Consider the following 19,141-nt stretch of genomic DNA (forward strand, 5'->3'; position numbering starts at 1 on the left):
TCCCTCAAAAAACTAAAAATAGAATCACTATGAGCTCAGGCAATCATAATACTGAATATGTATCCAAAGGAATAAAAAGTCAGTATGTTTAAGAGATGTCTGAACTCCCATGTTCAATGTGGTATCACTCACAATATCCAATATATGAAAATAATCTTATTATCCATCAATAGATGAGTAAATTAAAAAAAAATATATGGTACAAACACAACGGAGTATTATATATCCCTCAAAAAACAACAAAACGAAACTCAGAAAATTCTGCCATTTGCAAAAATATGGATGAATCTAGAAGATAAAGGAAATAAGCCAGGCACAGAAAGACAAATACTGAATGGTCTCACTCACACTTGTAACCTAAACAGTCAAACTCATATGATTACAGAGTAGAAGGGCAGCCATCAGAGGATGGGATACGGGGTGTTGGCTGGAGAAAGGGAAGACGTCAGTCCCTGTGTAGGAAGCTACAATTAGATGAAGGGATAAATTCTGATGTTCTATTGTACAATATAGTGACTGCGGTTAATAATAATGTAATGCATATTTCAGAGGATATTTTAAATATCACACAAAGAAATATTGATATTTGAACTGATGGATATCTTAATTACTCTGATTTGATCACTATACAATGTGTACATTTATCAAAACATATACTATTATTATTTGTCAACCAACAACAAGTTAAAGCACAAATATAAAGTACAGCCAGGTACAGTGGAACACGACTAATTTCAGCAGCTCAGAAGGCTGAGGCAGGACGATCAGGAGTTCAAAGGTGCGAAGTGACTCAGTGAGACAGACCCTGACTCTAAATAAAATACAAAATAGGGCTGGGGATGTGGCTCAGTGGCCGAGTACTAGGTCCCTGGTACTAAGTCCCCCCACCCCTCATAAATATGGAAGAAGAGATCATCCACTGAATAACAGAATAACAAATATTGAAAATACATGTTAACAGTTTACTAAGTACTAGCTCTTATCTTAAGTTGTGTGTAGTGAATGATTTACAAATTCATATTTGGAGTGCTTTTAACATAGAAATACAATACATTAATTCTGATTATTCCATATTCTGTGAAACAGTAAGAAGAACATGTTGATCAGTGACCAGTGTAGCTGTATTACCATTCTACTACTGTAACAAATGCATAAAGTAATATAAAAATTTTCTTTTAGCTTACAGTTTTAGTACTTTTAGTTGAGGATCAGTTGGTCCCATTGCTTTGGGCCTCTGCAGACACATCATGGCTGGAGTGCTTGGTAAAGAAAAATGCTCACCTCATGGCCTAGAAGTGGTTATGTTCCTGCTCTCCCCTTCAAGGGCGTGCCTCATGACCTGAAGACCTCTCACTGGGCCCTACTCTACAAGTTTACACCACCTCCTAATAATGTCATCACCTGGGGACAAAGCCTTTAACACATATACTTTGGGGGACATTCCTGATCTACATTAGAGTAGCAGCTAATCAAAAAATGTTTGTAGAATTATCTAGAGAGAGATGAAACAGAAGAGCATCTATTTTCTAAAGAAAAAAAAGTCCCGAGTTTACAATTGCATGCGCTTTTAAGAGAAATGCAAAATATATTGGATTCCCTTTCATTGATTTAAGTAAGTAGAACCTGAAAACATTTGAAATGGATTAGTATATTAATTCATGTCTTTGTTTAAGCAAAGCAAGACTTTAGTAAATTCTAACACTTCCTGTCATTCTGATGAAATTATAAAATATAAAAGCCCTTTATAAAGCTGGTAAATTAATTGATTGGCCCTTCTCTGAAGAGAGATACTATAGCAATCACAAGTGAATTAAATACAGAACATCTTATTGAAAGAATGCCCAATTATTAGATAACCTGATACCTCCTTGTTTGAACTGAGAAATAAAACCTTTTCAAACCAGTATCAGTGTAGAACTTGGGGGTGGGGGTGATGGTGGTGATATCTTGGATTGAACCCAGAGGCACTCTACCAGTAAGCCACACCTGCTGCCCTTTTTATTTTGACACAGGTTCTACCTACATTGCTGAGATTGGCCTTTGCCTTGTGATTCTCTGGCTTCAGCCTCCTGAATCACTGGGATTATAGGCATATACCACTATGCCTGCATGAAATTTAATGTCTTAGAAATATCTTCTTTATGGTAGTTTGAACAATGCTATTTAACATGTTAGGTTTAAGAATTTGATTCATTTTTAATGCAAAAGTAATCAATGATAGTTAGGTGCCTATGATTTCATAGCAATAAAAAAATGAAAAACAAAGGGTATTTTCACCTTGGTAAATAAACAGGCTATTCATGTTGCTAATAATAGCACTATTAAAAGTGTATATAGCATATTTATCTGAAAGAGCTGACTTCATACTGGTTTCAGGAATTACCGAGCTGATCAGACTGTGCAATTATGCAACCCATGTTTTCTCCAATGGCTTTACATACACCATTCCAACAACCTCATATTCCACAAAATGAGCATATTTTCTGATTAAATCTGCTGTGCTCAGTAGTAGCCCTACTGTGTACTCTTACCCAAAGAATGTACTCAAAATCATTTGTATGACCATTGCTGTATTTTAAACATATAACCTCAAGAGTTTTTGTTTTGTTTTGTTTTGTTTTGTTTTAATTTTGGTACTGGGGATTGAACTCAGGGGCACTCAACTACAAGTCACATCCCCAGCCCTATTTTGTATTTTATTTAGAGATAGGGTCTCACTGAGTTCCATAGTACTTCATTTTTGCTGTGGTTGGCTTTGAACTAGCAATCCTTCTTCTTCAGTCTCCAGACCCTCTGGGATTACAGGTGTGATTCACTGTGCCTGGCTCAAGTTTTTGAAATAGTATACCAATAATGATACCTCAAAATTTAAGACTTGTTACCAGCAATCCCTGCAAGGTCTTCTAAAAACTTGGGACTAATCTAATAACAAACAAGGCAAACCCAACAGGGCAAATTGAATTTTAATTTTAACTAGCATATCTATATTCTTAATATAAAAATATATTTCTGCAAGTTATTTAAATGAAGATCAAATGATTTTGTAGTGTTTTTTCTATTAATACAGTTTATGAAGGAGATTAACTTTAGTTAAATATCATGCTATTTCAGTAATATGTGTTAAAATGTGCATGGTTGACCAGGAAGCTCCAGATTTCACCTCTTTCGTTTTATCCTCCTCATTGAATTCAGTGCAAAATGTAGAAAAGTATACTTGGTTGTTGCTTCTCCATCTTTCATATACATCAGATCATCTGGGAGTCTTATTAAAATGCAATTTGTGATTAAGAGTGGAGTGTGGCCTGAGATTCTGAATTTCTAACATACTCCCAGGTGGTGTTGATGCTGTTGGCGTGCCTGCCAGACTTGAGATGCAAGGCATTAGACAAATATAAAAGATCTATGTTCCATAAATGTAGCAGTTGAATCTCCATACTGACCATACTTTTTTTGCTTTTTGGAAAGACAAATCTGAGTAAATTCTACTGTTGATAGGCCATCTTTTAACCCTAACATCTTCATAAACAATTAACACTTAATTAGGCTTAAAAAAATTAACATTTTGATTTTTTTTATTTAAAAAATAAAAGAGAGATGTTAACAAATGAGAAACTGAAATGATAAACAATGTCCTTGGTCCAATTATTTATTTAAATTTTTTTAATTGTTGATGGACTGTTATTTTATCCATTTATTTATATGTGGTGCTGAGAATTGAACCCAGTACCTCATACATGGAAGGCAAGCACTCTACCACTGAGCCACAACCCCAGCTCCCTTGGTTTATTTCTAATTTGCTGAAATTCTTTATTACTTTGAAAACTTTAAGAAAGTAAAAAAGAAGTCATGGAACATTAAAAATGCTTACTTTACATAAAAAATGGTAGCCATACTTTTTGAAATGATGAAAGTGTAAATTGTTTACATCTAGGTGACGTATATCATGTTCAATAATAGCTAATTGTTAAATAAGTTTTCAGAATAAGTACTGAAGGAGGAATTTGGTTTATTCAAAACTTGACCCTGGACTACAATACTTATATATAGATTAACTCTCTTATGAAATAATAAGCATAATTGTTATTAGTTTAGATCATAAAAATAAGTGAGATTCATACACTGTTATGTAATAATGTTACACAACAGATTTATTTCAAGTAATTTTGTTATAATATTGAAAAATACAACATAACAAGTATTTTAAAAAAAAGGATTACCCAACCTAGATTTTGGTTCAACTAATTAATTCTAAAGTAGTTTTATACCTTTTATCTTTATTTACCTGTATTTATTTTCACTAATCTAAAATACAAAAAAAAAAAAGGCAACCTACCATGTTTGAGTGGAAAATTTTCAAAAATCTTAGTCTAAACAAGAACTGTCAGCTGGACTCAGCAATTTTCATGTTCTTTAATAAAAACCTGACAAGGAATTCAGGTAAAATGCTAATGCCCCAAAAGGAGGCCTTCTATGCTGACTTGGCTATTCTAGAAATCTGATTAGGCACAGAGACTTTAAGTGTAATAAATTTGGAAAATATTAATTTGACATTCTTCATGTGGATACATTGGTTTATTAACTAAACAAAGTTTAAAGTATTCTAGTAGTAGAGAATTTTGAAATACAAATAATAAATCTAAATGGGATATTATAAAACATAAAAACATGCTAATAAAACCAACCCCAAAGTTGAATATTTGTAGTCATCATTATTGTTAGATCTTGTAAAAAATTCATAATAGTGCATGATAGATAGATTAATATTATGTCATGTTTCTGTATTTGTCTCGTAGAATGACAAATTTTCAACTATCATATCAAGGTCCTGGTATCAGAGAAAATGAGAAAACGTATTTTTGGTAGAACTTAAAGTTCCAACAACTGAAATAAATATTAGTCATTAAACTGAAAATGAACTGCATATCATCGAAACAATTTTTCAGACTATCTTTGTGTCTATCAATTTTTAACATGATTTACAGATGATTCCCCACCCCTCTTTGCTTCAACTTGCCTGACATTTTAAGTTTATTAGCATATTAATTATGAAAGTAATACAAATTTTTAAAAATTTTTTAAAAAGGTAAGGAAATATGATAAAATCACCTTGAATTTTGTTGTTAGAAGAACTTTTTTTGTCTTTTTTATCTGAATATTTATGTGTTTGTGTGTGCTATCAAATTTTTAAAAAGAAACACATTATTCTATACTGGTTTATTATGTTCTTTGTTTTAACTTATGATCATGAATGGTACATCAGTAAGATGCACTTTCTAAAGCAATGTCTGATCCATGAATGTAAAATTTCTTCAGAATACTATAGAACAATGGAAATCAAATACATGAATAAGCACTTTGGTAGGAAATATCTGCACATCTGACAATCCATGCTCAGTAATCCCAGACTTTTGTTGTGTCTGTAAATAACATTTAATTAATTTGATAAATTAACTGATTCTCTTCTAGGGAATTTGCTAGGTACTAAAGATAAACAAACATGCAAATGAGTATGTATCATGTATATTATACATAAATATATTAGAGTTATTTGTGCATGTATATGTATGATATTGTATTACTGTTCTCCAGATCTCAAAGTTCATTAGGCAATGAAGATCAAAGGCAATTTTTGTTTTTTACTTTGAAACAAATGTAACTTTTTCCTCTTAAATAAATGTTGTACTAAACTCATGGCAGTCAATTGATCTGATAGAAAGTTTTCAGTCAAATTTATCAATTGGTGGGCTAACATATGTTTTAAGATAAAGTGATCATAAACATTCTTATTTCTATATATTATTCTCTATTGTTTCACAAGAATTGGTAATAAATAGAATTATTTTTATTATATATATATATATATATATGTATGTATGTTTACTAAAACGTTTGAAATAGCTATCAATTTTCACTAATCTCTTGAATATTCTATATGACAACAATTAGTTTGGAGACCTTTTGCTGGGCAAACATGACAAAATATCATTATTTCATGAAGCAAATACACATTAGAGCATCTCTAACACAAGTCTGAAGGAAAAGTAAAGCATTCCATTGGCAAAAGCTCAAGAGATTTACAAGAGGTGTTATTCAAAATCATTTTCCCCTTTCCAAATCTCCTAGGAGGAAAGTACAAGGAGGTGATCGATCATTTTTCAGTTCTTTATGTCAGTACAAGAGTTTCTAGAGATGGAGCTAATGCCAAGCTTGTCAGGGGGTCCACTGGTATTCCCAGAGCTCCTACGAAGACCTTGCTCACTCTTTGATGCTTTTAGAGTCCTTGCAACATAGAACTTATTACATTGCAGCCACAATTTGTGGAACCTTGATTATAAAATTTATTTTACCTCCAGGTTGAGATAGAGCATAAGGAGAAAAAAAAATCTCCTATTTTCTAAAATACATTTTCTGTTCTTTTAGATAAGCTTCCATCTTAAAAGAAAATCAATTCTAAACAAAGAAAAAACTTGGTTCAATTGGCCTTACACAGATTAGAAAAATTAAAATTCTTGAAGAATGTTATCAGTGACTCATATCTAGCCTGGAGCTATTCTAGAATACTATGTCAGTAGCTCCTGAGATACAAACTCTGCTTTTCATTTTCTTGTTTTTCATGATGATGTCTATTGAATTACACATGATATTCTAAAATGCATTTGTACAAACGGCTTTAGAAAAGAAAAAAAATCATAAATAAATGAAAAGAAAGAAGGGAAGTAAGTGCAGTGTTTTACTGTTTTCCAAATTTTGAGAGTATAAGAAACTGATTTTTAAAAATGCACATCACATGCACACATATTCACACACCTCTACAAACCTCTGCCCATAGGAACTTGTTAGCAACTTGGACAAGTATATAGAGAAGAAAAACATCCCCTAAACAAGTCACTTTATCTCCTGGAATCAAGTTAACATGAATATTGTTAAGAGTTTTCCTACAGGACTTCAAATGACTGGGGTCAGGCTGTAGAATGCTGTGTACCTGAAAAATATTTGATTTTCTATTCAGGTCTTCAAACAGGGAAAATTCAATTCTATGCAGTAAACAAATTATTTCTTAATTACCATAGATAAAGAGTTAACAAGAAGACAAAAGTTAAACTTCAGAACATTAAATTTGGCAGGTATTTTTATTCTATTTATTCAATGGCTTCTCATTCTTTTCCAACTTTGACAGGTCAAAATGTTATACACACCAAAGATCTCTGACCAGCCTCATTCTTCTGCACCTTCATTACACAGTATGAGTTTTTCCTAGATTCTAAAAAGCTTGGATTGTTAAAAATGTATGTTCTACTAGTTTTTCAGAGTCATATTCATGCTCTTTTTATGATAAAACTGAGCTATATTTTACTAATCTTCCTACTATTTTCAAGAGAATGCATTTAGAGCACTGGCCAAGTATAATGGAAATTGCTTGTTTTCTGATGAAGAAAGAATAGATCTATACATTTTTGTTTTATTATTCTTGTTATATCCTTTCTAGTACTCCAAAATATGTTGATGCACTTGATTTTATATTTGTAAGTTAATCATTGTGAAATTAATATCATTTGACAATAAATAAAAGCATACTGATTACTCTTGATTTGGCTTGATTATATTTTAATTGTCAATTCGCTCTTTGATATTTATACAATATACCACTTGTTTTTAGAAAGTGAAGTGGCATTCAGAAGGAAATGTTTTAAATGTGCATTTTCCAATGAATTAGGATTAATAGGATTAGTGGTTACTATTTTAGAAAAAGTTTTTTTTTAAATGTCTAGTATGGTTTCAACTAGTTATCACATATCTTTGGATGACATATAAGATCTTAAAGTGTGCCCATGAATACTCTATACTTGCACTACTGGTGGGTAAGGTTATCAGATGGTGTTTTTTCTTTTGGCTTTTGATTGAAAATAAATCAAGACTACTTTGTTGGTAGTTAAGTCATTTCTTATGAGTATCTGCTTTATATATTTTTAAAGCATATATGTCTTTTGTGTAAAAGAAGAAAAATAGAAATGGGAGGAGAACAATCACCTATAATCCTAATAACATAGACACAATTACTACACTGATTTACTACATGGGCATTCTGACATATTCATGAGTTTATATTATTTACCTGTTTTTAGATGCCTTTTCTGTTTAATGTTATATTGCATACATTTTTTTTAATCTTTTATCACTTCATAGCCAATATCATGTGCATAAAATAGTCTGCCATATAGAGTAATAATATATTGAAATATTTAAATATTGCTACTAAATAGCCAAATTTTAAAATATTTTTAATATTTTAAATAATACAGAAAAGCCTTCATGAATATATACTTAAAATTTCAAATCACTGAGTTAGATACAAAAGCTAACTCTGGTAGACAACTGTAGAAATATATGCTTTCATCCTTTTTTTCTGGAAATTTTTCTTTCCTTATTTCATGCACATATTTGATATGGCAACTGTCAGTCTGTACAACATGAGCCAACCCCTGTCACAGTAACATAAATACTTCCCTGAGAAAGTTTAATGGGGAATAAAAGAGTGATCTTACTCTACGTGGTTTCAATATGTAAATCTCAAGAGGTAATGGTGAAATGTTTCAACATGTGGACTGATTTACAGAGGAAACCCATCTGGTGTCAGGAAAAAAAAAATAATCATTAAGTACACAGAGAGAAGCAGTAACAATGGGCATAAAGAAAGAGTAGTTGTAGTAGAGTCTCTCAGTGATTCACTCCTGAGGCAGATTTGCATTTTGGTTCTTGGATTTTAAAAAATAACTTAAGAACCTTGTATCTTTATAGAAACTTCCCCTTTTTATTTTTACTCCTCTGCCCAGATTTGGTTTCTATAATTTCAAAAATTCATTGTGTAATTAATGGAGATCAATGTTTTATAGGTTCCTGAGGGCTCTAGAATTCTACACTGTGTTTGATTTGTCTTTTACATTGCCACCTTTACTAAGATGACACTTAATTTTCTATAATTTAATTTTCTATATAGTTTCAATTTAGATTTAGCTAGAAGAGAAATCTGAACATGGTTTGGAAAGTAGAGAAACAGTAGTCAGTCACCCCTTACAGGTGGATGTAGAATGTCAGGATCCAGGATAGCTTGCACATGGCTGTGATCTACTGACTCACTTTACTGGCATAGGGTAGCTATGGCATGTAGCTCCTCAAGTTTCTGCTGATTGCTTTCCTTAAGATTCTCTAATTGAGCATCAAGTACACTTCAGCAGGTTGTCTGTGTCATCAGTGTTGTTGGTGATAACAAGACAAGCATGCATGCTAATTACTCTTCATGAATCCTTATTTGTCCTCATGGAATTCAGTTTTGTCCTTGTGCTCCTCAAGGGTTCATGATTATCTTTCAGTTTTGACCACCAGTCTACCTAACTGAAAACTCTACGTTTAACAGTAGAAATAGAAATGATAGTCTTATATAAACTACCCCTCCTTCTCCAATAATTTCATAAAGTCTAATCCCTATAATAAAGTGTTTATTTAATATCATTAAAAGTGATTCTGTTTCTTTTATCAAACACTGATTCATAGAGAAATAAGAAGAATGATTCTGCAATAAAAAACATCTCGGTTTGGAACATCTGAAACCAAGTGGCAAAGGCTTTGGTTCAGGCTTTTAGTTCAGGAAGCTAAAAGGTGGCAGAAGACTATCAACAGAAGATGGCCTACCTTGAAGGAGGAGGTCAGAGTTTTAAGAAGAGAGCAGCCCCTGAGTAAATATTCTCCCTGGGAGGTCAGGTGCCATACTCTCTGTGCCTTGAATGAATTCCTGATGCCTAGGCTGTCTTTTGCCACTCCTTTGGAAGTGGTTCACTCAGAGATGAATCTGGTTTTGGACTCTAGAATTCTACACTGTGCTTCTAGAATCCTTTATGCTTATTTTTAAAAGTCCCCATTTTTACTTGTTAGTTCAAATTTTGAATTCTACAGCTTGAAAACAAAAGGATATAGGTATTCTGACCATGGAAATAGACAGGGAATCGTTTCCCAGTGAGCAAACTGCTGGGGAGTAACTGATGCCCTTATTCCCATGATTGGAATGCCCAGCTCTTCCCTGCTGAGGCTATTAAGATAATAACTCTGTGGATGCACTACCTGGTTAACATACTGACATCCTTTGAAGGAGAGAGGTTCTGTGTCTGCATTAACCTGGATCTTAGCTCAGTTAGCTAGCACTCAGGGTTAAAGGAATACTGGTCCAAGTGTAGTCACTGATGGTGGGTAATATGTAACTTTTTGGGTTATTAAAGACAACGGCAGAAAAGGGTAAGCACTCCTTTTGTCTGCCATCCTTCTGTCTATCTGCACCTTCCCTGTGTGTCTGTGTCTGTTCTTTGTCTATTCTCCTCCTCCACAGTTCTCCCTGCACAGGTGTTCCTTTACAAAAGGAGACCTAACTAATCACAAAATAATGACAAATAAATAATCTAAAAGTTTTCACTCATACTGGTATCAAAAAATTTACCTTTCTATATCTTTACTATTTTTATGCAATTTTGAAAGAAGAAATGCCCTCCAGATGAAAAAATATGAGTTCTTTTTACTTGATATTTGGGTACAAACTTAAATAAGTTTTTCATTTGAGGAATTGTGTAGCCTTTCATTCAACCATTTAGGAAATATTTATTGAGTTATTTAATTGTATAAGGAAGTGGGTTAATCAAAGAAGATACAAAGAATTACACAGTTTCTGAGTAATCTCACAGTGGCAGCAATGTGAATTATAAATCAAAACTAATACATTTTCTTGATTCTTTAATGCACTTATTTTTCACATTGAAATCATTTTAAAATCAGGGCACATCATATAATTATTGGGTGCATTTAATGTGGGAGTGTGTTTTTTTTCACTTGAAAAGTTGCTATTGAATCAATAGTGAGCTTTTAATTATCTATGATGTCCTGGAAGGAAGTGCAATGTTGCACAAGTTATTATATATCAAATACCATGAGAGATATGAGGGGACTTAAGAATTTTTGCCAGCTAAAATTATGTCTTCAAAGCGTTTCCATTACTTCATAAGAGAAGAGCAGAGAAGCATGACTTTAGCAATGATCTTCTCTGGACATTTAATATAAACTTTCTTATAATTCTAACAATAGCTTTCAACAGTAGGGAATATCATCATTTTCTACATACAACTGAGGCTCAAATTAGCAATATGATAAGAAATATATATGAGTTTTCAAACTCGAATATTACTAAACTAATATGTATATTCTTTTCCGATCATAATATCAAGGAAATTCATATAGTAGTATATATTACTCCCATGTTATAAGTCACAGTAATGTGACTCATATACTAAAACTAATACATAAAATAAAACCTCACATAAAATAAAACTCAGTAAGTACTAGCATCTTCCCTGCTTTGAAGATAAGAAACCTGCAACTTGTAGAAAAAAAATAAGATTCCTAAGGTCATATAGCTAATAAGTGACAAAGCTAGAGTAAGAACACCAGCAGCCTGATGAGGGTCTGTTCTCTTAACTAGCATGCAGGGAGCCTCTCAAGGCAGCAGAATTCTTCTCCCAAATCTCTCACTACCCAATTTAAAAATGTAACTCCTTCAACTTCTGACTTTCCTTCCCCAACTCTATTGATCATCCTTTAACTATATAACCCCAAGATTTATTATGTATGTAATTCCTACCACCTCCAAGCAAACTCAACAGCAGGGAATTTTTTTTTTTGTGTGTGTGTGTGTGTGTGTGCTGCTTACTGATATATTTTAGCAGGTTGGAATGGTGCCTGGCACAAGATAGGAGTTCAATAGGTATTTGTTGAATGAATGAATGAACAAATTCTAAAAAGGGAGACAAGAGAAAGTATTCAGTGAATGAACAGTAATTGGAGAAGAACAGAGTCGAGGAAGTAGGAGTTGTGTGCTAAAACATTGATTAGTGCAGTTTGCCTGAAGGCATCAAGCTGGAGCAGAAGAAATCATTGAGCAAGGCTCCCAGGAAGGGAGGTTGAAGTCACCAGGCTCATACACACAAGCCTTTGCCCCTTCACACTTTGTTTATAGCTTGTTCAGCAATAGTCACTGGGAAGGAGGGCAGGAAGACATCAAAGTAGCTATTTTGTTCATATTTTTTCCTCCCTTTGGCAGCTATTTGCTCTATTTCCTGCTGACACTACAATTTCTGCAATTTAATGATACAATTGTTTCTTAAAACGACACAGAAACAGACACCCTCAGCCATTTAATTGGCTGCCCTGATGAAGTAAAATCGGCTGCTTTCTAATTTCACTGGGGGGAGGGTTGATAAATGAAGAGGTGGGGATAAAAATGGTATTTATTTCCATTTAAAAACTAAAATAACATAAAGGAATTTTTAACTCAAGACTACCTATTTAAGGTTGCTATTTCGACATACACTAGGATAACTAAAGATTTCATTTAATCCCTGCAAAGAGGTTACTAAAATTATTAATCATGCAATTCTGTTTGCCTTTAGGTCAATGTAATTTTACTCTCCATAGAAATTCTACATTATATTATATCAAATTTACTCTAAAGTGGTTTACTATTGCCAATAAATCATAGCAAGAAGTACAACTCTTTTATGAAGCCCAATCCTTTTACCTGCACATTTTAGGTTAGCTCCAGCCAGGTTCTGAGGGACTGTGGTACATGTAAACAGCTCCTGCATCTTTGGACTTGACTCAAACTTGCCTCTTTCTCCACATTTGAACTAATGCTTCAAATATAATGGCAATCATATTTGCTGTTATTTAACAAAATTTCCATGTTTATCTAAAAGTTTACAGAAAGCATAGTAAAGGTGGCTCAAGTCTTCCTTATTTTCTTTCTTAACATATAAAACAAACCATGAGATTTCTCCACAAGCTACTATGCATAGGGTAAATGCATGATTAGTACTTAGAATATTGTGATACTGATGCCCAGGTGCTAAAACTAAGCATTGTATATTAAGTAAGTATAAACAAAAGATTGTGGAAAGTCTCAAAATAGTTATTCAATTTAGTTCACAAGGAAGAATATGAAAAGAATTTATAAAATGATAAAGCAATATATCTACATGTTAAATCATATTTTTAAATGTAATTGTTTTGTACAGCATAAACATGGTAAAGAAAAATCATATGATCATATTAATATATAAAGAAAAAACATTTGATAAATTATGACACATGTTTATGATAAAAACTTGGTAAACATAGAATGGAAGGAAACCTCTTGATAAATAATACATACAAAAATATATATCTAACAACACATGTGATAGTGACAAACGTTCTACTTTCCTACAAATATCAGGAAATAAGCAAAATTGTCCTCTCTTATCACTCCTTTTCAACATTATACTGGAAGTTTTTGCTAAAGCAATGAAACAAGCAAAAAAAATTACTGATCATGAAAGAAGAAACAAAACTTTTTCTTTAAGGTGACAAGATCACATATGTAGAAAATCTGAAAAAAATAACAACAATAACAATAAACAATTTCTGGACATAGTAAGCAATTATAGCAGTTTTTCAAGATATTAGGCCAATAAGTCAATCACTGTTCTATACAGCAGCAATTTATAAGTGGAATGTATATTAAAATACTATAATTCACATCAATGCATAACAAAATTAAACACTGAGGTATAAACTAAATAAAATACATATAAGATGCATAATATAGACACTATGAAAATGATAAAAGAACTATAGAAACTAAATAAATACAGAGATAATCCATATTAGTGGTTATGAATACCCAACAATATCAAGATGTCACTTTTTCCCCAATTGATCTATAATGATTAAAACTCAACACTAACAACACAAAATGCGCTAGAGATGTGGAACAACAGAAATTTCACTCGCTCTTTGTAGGAGGAGTTCAATGGGGTGCAAGCTCTTTGGAAAACTGTTTGGTGGTTTCTTACAAAACTTGACATACTCATGTCATAGGGCCCATTGATTTTATTCCTTGGTATTTACCCAAAAGAGTGATAAACTTGTGGCCACATAATAAACTGCACATAGATGTTTACAGTATCTTTACCTATTAAGTTCTAAAACTTGAAATCAACCAATATGTCTTTTAATAAGTGAATGGATACACTCTAGTACATCCAGAAAAATGAAATATTATCCAACACTAAAATTAAATGAACTATCCAAATCATTAAAGGCAATTTAAACACATGTTACTTAATGGGAGAAATAAACCTGAAAATTCTCCATACTGTAGGATTCCAAATATATGCCATTACAGAAGAGGCAAAAATAAGGAGACAGTAAAATGTTCAGTGTTTGCCAGGTGTTGGGGAGAGGAATAAATAACAGGCAAAGCAGAGAGAAAAATTCAGGGCAGTGAAAATACTTTCAACAAAAACTTAATGGTGGATACATGCCATTATACATTTTTGCAGTCACAGAATGAGCAACATAGAATGAACAAGAGTGAACCCATAGAATGAATACATTAAGAGTGAACCCTAATATGAACTGTGAACTTTGTGTAGGAAGGATCTGTGAATCTTCATTTGATGTTGATCTTCATCAAATATACCTCTCTGGGGGAGATATTGGTAATTGTTGGGATCAAATTAGGGAGGTGGGGGTACAGAGAATGTATGGGAAGCTTCTTTACCTTCCTCACAATTTTGTTATGAACTAAAACCTGCTGCAAATAAAACAAAAACTAAAATATAGGCAAACCCTTCCACCTATGAAGAAGATGCTACCAAACTTCTTCCGAGTATGTCCAATATTCCCCCTCTTTCTGCTGACACCTTGGCACTCCTTTAAGCTTCTTTCTTAAAGCTTTTGTTTCAATACTTCTTTTCTTTCCAATAGCTTCAGTCCATATGAGTTAGATCAGTTCCTGATTCAGATTATTTAAATTATCAGTGCACAGGATTTTGTAAGTCCCTCTTTCTGACAAACTGTCTTAAAATTTCATAAGAAAACTCTACAGAATCAGCAGGCCAGGGCAAATAAATAAGTGCTACCCTACACATGTGGCCAATGGGGCATCACACACTGCTTTCATTTTTTCTCATAAGGTAAGAATTTGTAATGTTACCTAGATACTATTGCATACTGAGCCAAAAATAAGTGAATACCAAAATGAATCCTGAGTCTAAATGGAAGGAGATTAGTTAAGTAGAAAGGGAACAGAAAGAAAAGAGGTTTGGGAAGACCTGGGTTTTATGTACTCCCCAAAGCACCAAAGGAGACTAATAAGAAAGATCATGTGTAGGGCATATCCATGGGCAGAAAATGGGACATACAAGTTTGTTATGGTCCACTAATGAGAATTCAGTTACAAGTTACTTACTAAGGAAAAGACCAGAAGTCAGTTGGTATGGGTGCTCCAATAGCCAAGAAAATTAAGTCTAGACAATATTTATGTTTATCCCAATTTATTGGAGTGCTAACAAAAAAATGAATGGAGAAACTGGGTACAGAGGTACACAGCTGTAATCCCAGAAGCTCGGGAAGCTGAGGAAGGAAAATTGTGAGTTCAAAACCAGCCTTAACAAAAGGTGCTAAACAGCTCAGTGAGACCCTGTCTCTAAATAAAATAAAAAATAGAGCTGGGAATGTGGCTCAGTGGTTGAGTGCCCCTGAGCTCAATCCCTGGTACGCCCCCCCCAAAAAAAAAAGAATGGAATAAAAAGAGGTGGAGAAATAATTTTTCATTCTGGAGGAAGGGGAAAAATCCAGCAAATAATAATAAGACAGGAGCTATGAAGAGATATATTTGAAACAAAATGCTAAGGCAACACAGGAATGGGAAATGAATCCCAGTGATAAAATCTAGAAAATAATATTAGAAATAGATTGTGGGTAACAACTGGAGCTTCAGTATTTGAAGGTAGGGATCAAGTCTATTCTTTTCAAACAAAGAAAGATAGATGGCTTCCAAAGTACAATGAAGAGATAAACATCCAGAAGATTTTGAATAGAGGATACCCATTCAAAATCAGGTAGGGAATCATCTGACAAACTCTACTAGGTGAGTTGGCTTGCAACCAAAATAGCAGGAAATATTGGTGCACGAGGAAATTTGTTAGATTATTTAATTACTTTTTTGAAAAGATCTTTCATTTTCAATTTTATAACCTTAAAGCTGAGTGGTCTATTTTTGGTTTATTATATGTGAGAAGAAAAGTGCTGCAATATGTTATGTTAAATCTCTTTAATAAATGTCATTTGTAAAACAGAATTTCCTCCCTCAAAGTCACATTACATGTGTATGAATTTTATTATAAATAACAACTAAAATTTAATCTAAAATTTCTAAAAAAGTTAGGTCTAGAATAGATGATAAATAGATAGTTACAGACACAGATTTAGATATACTCTTCATTATATCACAATTTAGATTCCAAATGTCATTTTCTAAGGGAATTTAGACATAGTTGCAAAGAATCATAGCCCTCAACTTACTGTGCATTTAAATAAGAAATATATGTGGAAAATGGCAGGCAGAGTATAAATGAATATGTTCTAAGCAGATTCCTAACATTTTAATGAATGTAAATTGTGCTCTTATAAAGTTAAGTATAGAACAAGATATTTTATATTTATTCTTGCCTTATTTCTTTCCCATTACAATTTTGGAAGTTCAAGAAACCAAGTTTTAGATTTAATTAAAATAAATGTATAAATTAGAAGACCTTTCAATAATATTCTAAACAAAATATTATGTATATTTCCTTGTCCAAAACTTTATATGCATTAACTTATTTAATAATTAGAATGGTCCTATGAGGAAGGAATTTTTAGGCACAAAAAGTATTAGGAAACTTCTTCAAGGTCATACAAATAACAACAAATAGAATACTAATAAGATTATTTTTCCAGAATCCATGCTCTTGATCTCTATGACAAACTCTCTCCTATACTAAATTACAGTCTTTTATGTGAAAATATTTTTAGTAATCATATTTTCTGAAAACTTTCATAATACTAGAAAATTTACCAGTTGATATCACTGGAAAAATAGTGCGTATTTTCACTTATTTCTCCCTATTGATAGTAAAGAGTCATTCTCTATCACATAACCTCATTCATTTTTGACCAATTGGGGACACATAAAAAGAAGACTGTAAATGGAATACCATTGGGTCTTTCGAGCAGGATCAAAGTCATATCAGGAAACAATGTTGAGGCCATTGTGTCCATCTCCAGTTCCCAGCACAATTGTCTACCAAGAGTCATAAAGAACAAGACCTATATCTCAGTCCTTGTACACACTCACCAAGTGACATTCAAGCAAGCAGAGGACTGATTCTTAAGATAGCTGCCTGGAATTTAATGATAGATTTCTATCCATGAGAATGTAACCTTTGACTGATAGCACTTTTATAAAGACAAATGAAATAGACAAAAGAACTGTCAGTTATAAGCCAATAATGCAGTTCAACAAATATTTCTTTTGTGCATGCCAGACATATACTATGGATATTCAGTGTTCACAATAAACCTTCACCTTCACAAGGTTGGCCTATTTTGACTTTTATTAAATCTATAGCTAAAGATGTAGTCTTATCTTCCTTTTCCACCTCAAACTCTAACTCATCTTTTCATTACAAATATCTGACCAAACAAAATGTCAAATTTTATATAGAGAATTTACTTGAATAGCCCTTACATGAAAGGGTTGCTTTCTTAGAAGATCAGAACTGCTAATATGTATTGGCATAGCAAAAGGACCTCCAATGGCAAAGACACTGCTTTTGAGAGAGATAACCCACTTTTGGATCAGGAAAAAAAATACACATATTTTTCTAAGAAAGCAGAATAAAGTTTCAATGTAAAGTGGATAAGCTTAGCAGATATAGAGGTTATAGGACAAATGAATATAAATTCAATGAAGTACATTCCTAATGGTAACCTGAAATCACATACAAAACACAGTCAAAAAATAAGACAACACTGAAGGAAGAGTTAAGGGGTACACATTCAACTTTCAGCAAGAACAAAGTAAATATTTCAGAGTTCAAGTTGTTATCTCTTAGGAGTCCACAGTTCAGGAGCAGGCAGGCATTAGATTGGTGTGGTTAACTTTCATTAAGGTATAAATATAAACTGCAAAAGTGCTACAAAATGAAGATAATGCTGAGGGTTGTAAACAAGAATATTTTTTGGAGCAGAAATTGAAGGTACTGACCATGTAGCATTGGGGCAGAACACTTTAGGGTTCCCCCTTCCCTATCTGAGTGTTACAATCAAGCAGGTAATCTTTTAGATGCTAAATGATTTTTAATTTTACAACAAAAAGCTCTTTCATTGTTGTGGTTTCTTTGTTATTCTAGCAAAACATTTTAGTAAACCACAACTTTTTCCTATTTGTTTTGCTCCTCAGGAGGAAAGAAGCACCCTTGACTTTTCCTTTCTTTCATCTTATGTGCAAATATCAGATAAACCGGGAACTACAAAACCTAAGGAAATTTTTCTCTGAAAGACTTCTCATCTAAGAAGACTCTTGCTTAATAAAAGAAATCATGATGTCTATTCTCTCCCTTATGTGACAGGTATTTTCAAGGTGGATGGGCAAGATAAAAAGGAGATTTATCTATTCAACAAATATTTATGAGAAAAGTGACAATTGGGAGGAAAACAGATATAGGATCCTCCTCAAAGTTACTATAGAAATCTGAGGAATTACAACTGCTGAGAAATGGAGATATCTTATTATCTTTATGAGATAAAAATTAAATAGGGATTTTTGGTCTCATTATTTTTATCTCCCCCCACACAACTGAGATCACCCACAATTTAGTGAATTCATCATTTTTTTTCCTAAGGCACAGATCTGATTATAGCACTGAATAGATTTTAGAACAACAAAGAAAGAACAATAATAAGACACCAATATGTTTAATGATATCTTTCTGTTTCAAGAGTAAAATATAGTTTTTAAAATCAGGCTTCAAAGACGGCTAACAATCTGATATCTCACTCTACCTTATCATATTCTATGATTTAGGTTATTCCACATTAACAAATTGTCCCTACTTATTTCCACCCCTGTGTTTGCTATTGTCCTCTTAAAAGAAATTGATTTTTATCTAATCCTATATATCTACATCTCATCAACTTCAGAATGCCAATTACTTTTTTTTTCATCCATTCTTTTATGTTA

The 19,141-nt window shown here is 32.7% G+C and overlaps 1 protein-coding gene across 49 annotated transcripts in view; it reads right to left on the reverse strand.

The window, feature by feature from the left end:
- Positions 1-19,141, reverse strand: part of Ptprd (protein tyrosine phosphatase receptor type D) — a 2,128,582-nt gene that overhangs the window by 1,876,286 nt on the left and 233,155 nt on the right. The gene's annotated exons all lie outside the window — the stretch shown is intronic.

Source organism: Ictidomys tridecemlineatus, chromosome 4, assembly GCF_052094955.1.
Source record: "Ictidomys tridecemlineatus isolate mIctTri1 chromosome 4, mIctTri1.hap1, whole genome shotgun sequence".
Classification (NCBI taxonomy): Eukaryota; Metazoa; Chordata; class Mammalia; order Rodentia; family Sciuridae; genus Ictidomys; species Ictidomys tridecemlineatus.